This window comes from Chrysochloris asiatica, unplaced genomic scaffold (genome assembly GCF_000296735.1).
Source record: "Chrysochloris asiatica unplaced genomic scaffold, ChrAsi1.0 scaffold00009, whole genome shotgun sequence".
Classification (NCBI taxonomy): Eukaryota; Metazoa; Chordata; class Mammalia; order Afrosoricida; family Chrysochloridae; genus Chrysochloris; species Chrysochloris asiatica.
Genome location: NW_006408527.1, coordinates 15129860 through 15138220, shown reverse-complemented (window position 1 = coordinate 15138220; position 8361 = coordinate 15129860).

The window sequence follows — 8361 nt, the reverse complement described above, 5'->3', positions numbered from 1 at the left end:
CCTTTTAATTGTGTGGATCATGACAAGCTATGGAAAACATTGCAGATAATGAGTATTCCACAACATTTCATTGTACTTATGAGGAACCTGTACATAGAACAAGGGAACAGTGGATGGTTTAAATTTAGGAAAAGTGTGTGCCAGGGTTGTATTCTTTCAACATATTCTATCTATATGCTGAGCAAATGCTTTGAGAAGCTGGATTATACAAAGAAGAATATGGCATCAGGATCGGAGGACGACTAAACAATAAGCTGTGATCATCAGATGATGCAGCCTTGCTTGCTGAAAGCAAAGAAGACTTAAAATGCTTACTGATGAAGATCAAAGACCAATGCCTTCTTTACTTCAATGTAAAGAAAACAAAAATCCTCACTACTGGACCAATAAATAACATCAAGGTAAATTGGGAAAAGATTGAAATAGTCAAAGACTTCATTTGGCTCAGATTAACCATCAACACTCAAGCAGCAGTCAAGAAATCAAATGACGTGTTGCATTGGGCAAGTCTGCTGCACAAGACCTTTTAAAGTGTTGAAGAGCAAAGATGTAGGTTTGAGGACTAAGGTTCACCTGACCCAAGGTATGGTATTTACAATGACCTCATGTGCATGTGAAAGTTGGACTGTGAATAAGGAAGACCAATTAGAAGAATTAATGCATTTGAGTTATGGTGATAGAGGAGAATACCAATAGTACCATGAACCACAGAAAGTACAAACAAATCTGTGTTGGACGATGTACAGCCAGAATGCTCTTTGGAAGCCAGGATGACTAGACTTCATCTCTCACACTTCAGACATATTATCAGGAGACACCAGTCCCTGGAGAAGGACATCAAGCTTGGTAAAGTGGAAAAAAATAGGAAGATTCCCCAAAAGATGGGTTGACACAGTGGCAGCAGTGATGGGCACAAATGTAGCAAGAATTATGAGGTTTGTGCAGAACAGGGCAGTGCTTTGTTCTGTTGTACATGAGGTTGCTATGAGTTGGTAGTAACCCTCGGAAACCCTGTTACAGGGTTGCTATGGGTCGGAACCGACTCGATGGCACTTAACAACAACTACAAAAATCTCCACTTTCATTTTTTCTTCTTTTCTTCTCTTTCTCATTTCCTCCCTCATCTTGTTCTTTTTTTTCCCTTCTAAATTTTCTTTACTATTTTTTCTTTTCACCTTCTTTCTCTCTGGCTTTATTCAATTTTTTCCCTCTCTTCCTTTTATTTTCTCTTCTATGGTTCCTGTCCCTCTTTTATCTTTTTAGTTCTTACATTTTTTTTCCTTCATGTTGCTTGTTATTTTCCTTTCTTCACCATTATTATTTTCTGTTTTCATTGTTGTGTGCTTGTGTTTGTTTTTTCTGTTTTGTTTTCTTGTGTGTTTGTTTTCTCCTCTTGCTTCACTGATGGGAGACAGCAACCATACCCATATAGCCCAACCACAACCATATCCTCAGCTCTTCCCACTGGTCAAAAACCAATCCCAGCTCCTATCCCAACAGATCAACGATAGACAGCAACCAATACCAGCGAAACTCACCCTAAACTGAGCTGCAAGAACGGTGATTGGAGAATGGTGCACATACTCCCATTTTCTAACTGCACTTACCAAAGATAGTTGATGAAAGCCCAAGAACACACCAATATAAAATAATCAATTAAATGCAAATACAACAACACAACAATGTCCTGGATACAACAAACAATTTTAGTTTGATGAAATAAGAGAGAGTGGCTCAAACAAAAGACTGAAGAAGAAAACGCTACTGAAGAAGAAAAGGTATTGGAACTACCTGAGAAAGAGCTTAACAGAATGATATTTAGGTAGCTTCAATAAACTGACAGAAAAATTGAGGATAGCAAGGATAACACAGAAAAAACTTTAGAAGAGTTCAGGAAAACACAAGAACACACAAAGAAAATAAATGCAAAATTTGAGATAATACAAAACCTGAAAATAGAAGTACAGAAGATTAATATTAAGATTTCATAAACGGACAATACATTGAAAGGGCAAATGAATAGATTTGCATTGATTGAAGTCCTAAATAATGAGCATGAAGATAAATTTCTCAAGATAAGTATGTTAGAAGAACAATCAAAAAAAAAAAAATCTGAAGAAAATCTAAGATTTATGAGGTATGCCATGAAAAGAAATAACTTATGGTAACCAGAATTCCAGAACAGAAAGAGAGAATAAGTACAGAGAAAATTGTCCAAGAGCTGTTGGAAAGAAACTTCCTTAATATTATGAAAGACAGGAAGATAAGCATACAAGAAGATGAATGAACACCAAACAGGCTAGACCCCAAAAGAAAATAGCCCAGACATATCATAATCAAATTTTCCAAAAAAGAAAAAAAAAAAAAAAGACAAAGAATCCTGAGAACCTCTTGGGAAAAACAAAAAGTTACCTACAAAGGAGAACCAATAAGACTAAACTCTGATATCTCAGCAGAAACCATGAAGGTAAGAAGGCAATGAAATGATATATAAAATCTCTGTAAAGGGTGTTGTTTGGACTGAGAACCAACAACAGCAGACAACAATTTGAGATTAGCGCATATGACAACACTACCCAGAATTCAATCCAGAAATAGAAGTATTTAAAGCAAAACAAATGTATAAGACTAAAAATAGGGAACAAGAGGTATCAATTTAAAGTCAACTACAAGGCAAGAAGAGGGAATAATGTAGATTAAAAACTTCCAAATGGAGAAGAAATCAAATAGATTATAAGATATAATAGATTCATTTAAATGGGGGAAGAAAAATTACAGAGTAAACGCAAGGAAAATTAAAACATCTTCACAGAAAAATGAAAAAAGAGGAGAAAATCAGAAAGATTTAGTAAACTTTAACACAACAGAAATGAAGAAAATGAAAAGAAAACTCACAAATAAAATTAACTCGGTGCACAAAATTGTGTGGAACAGAGAAACCAGCAGCATCCTTCAAAAAACACAGCAAAATGACAGCAATCAATTCAGACTTACAAATAACTACACTGAATGCAAATGAATTAAATGCACTAATCAAGACACAGAGAGTAGCAGAACAGATATGAAAACAGGATCCTTCAATATGCTGTCTGCAAAAGACACACCTTACAAAGATAAAAAATAATAGCCTAAAAACCAAAGATAGAATTGTAGGATGACATCAAGAACATCATCCATGAAGAAAGCAAAAGTTCATTAAAATGACAGTAAAGAAAGAAAAGACCAAAATGTATATCACAAGAGACTGTGAAACTTGCTCTTGAGCATAGAGAAACTAAAGCAACTGGAAGAAATGAGGAAGTAAAATAGCTGAACAGAAAAATGTATAGGGCAGCTCCAGAAGACAAAGTAAAATATGATGAAATTTGCAAAGACCTGGAGTTAGAAAACCACATGGGAAGAACATGCTCAGCATTTCTCAATCTGAAAGAACTGAAGAAAAAAAAATCAAGTCTCTGATTGCACTATTGAAGGATTCTATGAGTGAAATAATGATGCAGGAAGCATCAAGAGAAGACAAAACAGAGTTACTTTACCGAAAAATTTGTTGATGCTGAACCATCACATGATCAAAAGCTGATGGTACTGAAGGAAGAAGTCCAAGCTGCACTGAAGGCATTAGTGGAAAACAAGATTCCAGGAATTGATGGATTACAAATGAAAATGTTTCAACAAATTGAAGAAGCACTGGAGGTGCTCACTCATCTGTGCCTAGAAATTTCAAATTACCTGGCCAACTGATTGGAAGAGATCCATATTTGTGCCCATCCCAAACAAAGGTAGTCTAACAGAATGGAGACACCATGGAACAAGATCATTAATATCCAGACACAAGTAAAATTTGCTGAAGATAATTAAACAGCAGTTGCAACAGTACATTGACAAGAACTGCCAGAAATTCAAGCTGGATTGAGAAGAAGATGTGGAATGAGGGGTATCACTGCTGACATCAGGTGGATCTTGGCTGAAAGCAGAAAACACCAGAAAGATGTTTACTTGTTCTTTGTTGACTATGCAAAGGCATTTGACTTTGTGGATCATACAAATTATGGAAGACACTTTGTAGAACGGGTATTCTATAACACTTAATTTTGCTCATGAGGAACCTGTGCATAGATTAACAGGCAATAATTCTAATAGAACAAAGGGATACTGAGTGGTTTAAAATCAGGAATGATATGTGCCTGGGTTGTATCCGTTCACTATATTTATTCAATCTCTATGCTGACCAAATAATCAGAGAAGCTGGATTATATGAAAAAGAATGTGGCATTGGAATTGGAGGAAGATAATCTTTAACATGCAGATGATACAACCTTGCTTGCTTGCAGTGAAGAGGATTTAAAAATACACTTATGAAGATTCAAGACCACAGCCTTCAGTATGAACTGTAGCTCAATATAAATAAAACAAAAATCCTCACAATGGGACCAATAAATAAAATCTTAATAAATGGAAAAAAAAATTGAAGCTGTCAAAGACTTTCATTTTGTTTGGATCCACAATCAATGCTCATGGAAACAGCAGTCAAGAAATAAAAATGACATATTGCATTAGGACAATCTGCTGCAAAAGACTTCTTTAAAGAATTAAAGAGAAAAGATGCCAGTTTGATTCAAGTCATGGTATTTTCACATATGCATGTGAAAGTTGGACAGTGTATAAGGAAAACCTTAAAAGAGTTGATACATTTGAATTATGATATAGAAGAATATTGAAAGTCCTGGGGACTATCAGAAGAACAAACAAATCTGTTTTAGACAATGTACAGACAGAATGCTCTTTAGAATTGAGGATGGTGAGACTTGGCCTCTAATTCTTGGGATATGTTGTTAAGAGGGACTGGTCCCTGGAGAAAGACATCATGGTTGGTAATGCGGAGGGCCAGTGAAAAAGAGGAAGATCCCAAGGAGATATAGTGACGCAGCAGCAGCAATAACACGTTCAAACGTAACAGTATTTGTGGTGATGGCTCAGGACTGGGCAGCTTTTGCTCTGTTGTGGATATAGGGTAACTATGAGTTGCAGCTGACTGGATGGCACTTCACAACAGTAACAACCTGCCTGTGATTATAATCTGATTTGGGAATTTATGTGTTATGTGAATGAGACAGAATTAGTACGAGTGGGTCTTAAATCAATCTCCTCTGAGAAAGAAGCAAAGATGAGTGGGAGAAGAAAGATGCCAAGCCTTGTGAGAAAATGAATTTCTATTTGTTAAAGCCACCCATTGTGGTATTTTTGTTAAAGTTGTTTTTGTTGTTAGTGCTTTCGAGTCGGTTATGACCCTGAGGAGCGGCTGGTAAGCTTGAACCGCCGACCTTATGGATCAAACTTACTTTGTAGCACTGGATAACTAAGACAGTGGTGCAAGTGGTTAAGTGTTTGATTATGAACACAAAATTGGTTGCTTAAACCTACCTAGCTGTGTTGTTAAGTGCTATCCAGTCAGTTCTGACTCATTAATGTTTTTAAGTGCTGTTGAGTTGGTTCCAACTCATAGTGACCCTGTATAGATGGGTTTCCGAGGAGTGGCTGGTGAGGTTGAACCCCCGACCTTGCAGTTCAAACAAGTCTTGCAGTCCAGTGCATTATCCTGCAACACTGCACCCGGGCGCATAACAACCCTATATGAAGTTTCCAAGCGATTGGTGGGTTTGATCTTGTAGTTAACTGTCCAGTGTGAATCCTACAGTGCCACAGCTAGAAAGAACTTTAGACCTAGTGATCTGCTTCAAAAGCACTCACAGCATGATAGCCCCAAGGACCACAGTTCTACTCTGCACACATAGTGTTGCCATGAGTTGGGGTTAACTCAATGATAATGAATTGGGTTTCGATTTATTCTTCATATCTTCCTTTCTTTCACTCTTCATATCTAGCCAGTCACCAAATCTAACTGGCTCTACATCTGAACCATCTTGCAAATCTGTGTAATTTCCTTATTCCTTCTGTCACTCTCTTTGTTTAGCTTACTGTAGCATGTTATCCCATCTTCTAGTCTTATTCCCTTAAATTCATTTGCTGTACAGAAACAATAATACAAATAGGATCAAGTTATGTCACTGCTTAAAACTTTTCAATGGATTCCCATTCATCTTTGGAATATGAATCAACTCCCTCACACGACCTAACAGAGACTGAATGACCTCTGTACCTTCACTAACTTTTCAAGCCTCATACTTCCTCCTCATCTCCCTCCACATCTTTACGCATGAAAAAAATGGACGTTTTTTTTCATCACAGGACACCATTCCTCTCTTCCTTTACATGCCAGGTCTAAGTTTACTTGTCCTTTTGTCCAGGGACAATTTTTCTGACCTATGCCACCCCTCATCTGTCAGTTTGTCGTACTGTAGTGGCTTGTGAGTTGCTGTGACTCTGGAAGTGATGCCAAGGGAATTTTAAATACCAGCAGGGTCACCCATGGTGGACAGGTTTCAGATGAGTTTCCAGATGAAGACAGACTAGGAAGAAGGAGTGATGAACTACTTCCAAATCTTTAGTCATTGAAAACCTTATGAATAGCAGACAAACACTGTCAGATATAGTGCCGGAAAATGAGCCCCTCAGGTTGGAAGGCACTCAAAATACTGGCAAACTGGTAGCATCAATGGGCTCAAGAGTGGCAACAATTGTGAGGTTGGCCCAGGACCGGGCAGTGTTTTGTTCTGTTGTGCATAGGGTCGCTATGAGTCAGTACTGACTCGATGGTACCTAACAACAACACAGATTGTTTGCTGCTACCAGTGAAAGGTCTACTACTTTACACACTTCCAAGGGTGAACTATGTATTGTGTTATGTATGGATGGTGCCCCTGAAGTTATGCAATGTGGCTCCTTAGCACTTTTCTTATTATTATCTCACTGGACTGCTAGTTTTGTGTCTTGTTCTTTGTGGTAAGACAGGCACATCAATGAACTCAATGAATGTTTATTTATTTATTTCAGGCTTTTCGTTGTAGATTGAGTGAAGGTTTACAGAGAAGATCATTGCTTTACATTCAACAAATCAGACACTTTGCTTCATTACAATGTTTGCAATCCCCTTCATGTAATAACAGTCAACAGTATTTACCTGTATTCACATTAACTATTGCTTTCTTCCTGTGTCTCCTGCTACCTTCATCTTTCTTCCACTCACCTACATTTTGTTGTGTATTGTCTGCCCTGTCACTCATGTTGACATAATGTGCCGGACTGCAAAGTCAGTTTGAATTGCCAGGTCAGCAGTTCAAGCTCAGGGTTGCTATGGGTTGGAACTGACTTGATGACATTCAGTAACAATAACAACAAAACCTTCTAGCCAGTTGAGAGTTTTCCCTTTCCCTTCTGTAGCCATGATAGATTGTTTCTTTTATCAATCAATGGATATTTATTGAAATTAAAAAATGAAAGCTTAAGAGAGAAATAACTAATTGGCTTGCATTTAAGGAAAAATGTTGGGGTAGAAACAATTCCAGAAACCACACCTTTTAAAGAACAATTTAAGAAACAGAAGACATTGAGTTTAGAGTAACTAAGATCTAGAACACATAAAAGAGCTGCCTTTAGTATTTAAAGCTATCATGTGAAAATATTTATTCCATTTCATACCAGAAAACATAAGTTAACTAACTGAAGACAAATGAAAAGGAAGTGAAGTTGGGCCTGAAAATAAAACTGAAAGAACTGTCCTCTAATGTGACCTGTTTAGAAATGAAGCAGGTGATGAACTAAAAGTATTGAGTTCAGTTTCATTGAAAATATTCAAACATAAGCAGGAGTTTCATCTGTTAGGATCATTGTGGGTGGCAACTGGATAGGAAATCTTTGAGAGTGTAACTCAAAATGTTTGAGATTTTATGACTGTGGAGAAAGTTTATTTTTTAGTTGAAATCAAGCACTTATTTAATTACTTCTTGTGGTTGGCACTATTAGATATGTAGGACTGCAAGTCTTATCCCTGTCCCCAAAGGTGTACAGTCAGGTTTGAGGGACAATGGCAAGCTCAAAGAAAGCATTTAGAAGATAGAGTACTGCAGAATGTTAGTAAGCATCTAAATATTTGGCACAGTAGTTTTGTCAGTGAGTGGACATGAAAGTGTGATTTTGCTTTGTGGTAGAGGGATGCATGGAAAAGGAGAGATCTGAAAAAAGGCCTTAGAGTATTGGAAAAAAATGGCAGAGGAAAGGTCACCTCAGTAGGAACAAGAATGGAGGCAAGATGGTGGAGTTCTATGAGAACAGCAGTTATGGGCCAGATGCACAGCGTAGTTGCATTTCCTTAGATAGAACCAATCAGGAAGATGAGACAGGGACTGGCCAGAGAATTTGTTAGAACCTATTCATCTTTGGAATATGAATCAACTCCCTCACACG